We start from the raw sequence: 371 nt of genomic DNA on the forward strand, positions 1-371 counted from the left end.
GATCGGGCGATTTATAATATCCGATCGAGTATTAGCCGATGATACTCGAGCATGATTAACGCACATATCTGTGAGGGGTTATTTCGCATTTGGATGCGAAAGTTGACTTCCATAAAGTAAACTTCACATCACTTAATCTCACCATTAGCCACCCTAGGAGAGCCACCCTAGGAGATTTTCATGATTGCCTAGGAGGGAAATCAGATTTCCCTCTCCCCTTAAACCCTCACACTCCCCACTTCACTCTATCACTTTTGCATTTTCAAAGAAGAGGTAATCACTCTCTTCATTTTTCTCTCATTTTCTCACTTACTTCTTCCATCTTCAATCCTTGATCTCTCAACATTCAACCAATGGATGTTGATGAGATT

This window comes from Lupinus angustifolius, chromosome LG20, assembly GCF_001865875.1.
Source record: "Lupinus angustifolius cultivar Tanjil chromosome LG20, LupAngTanjil_v1.0, whole genome shotgun sequence".
In the NCBI taxonomy this organism is placed as follows: Eukaryota; Viridiplantae; Streptophyta; class Magnoliopsida; order Fabales; family Fabaceae; genus Lupinus; species Lupinus angustifolius.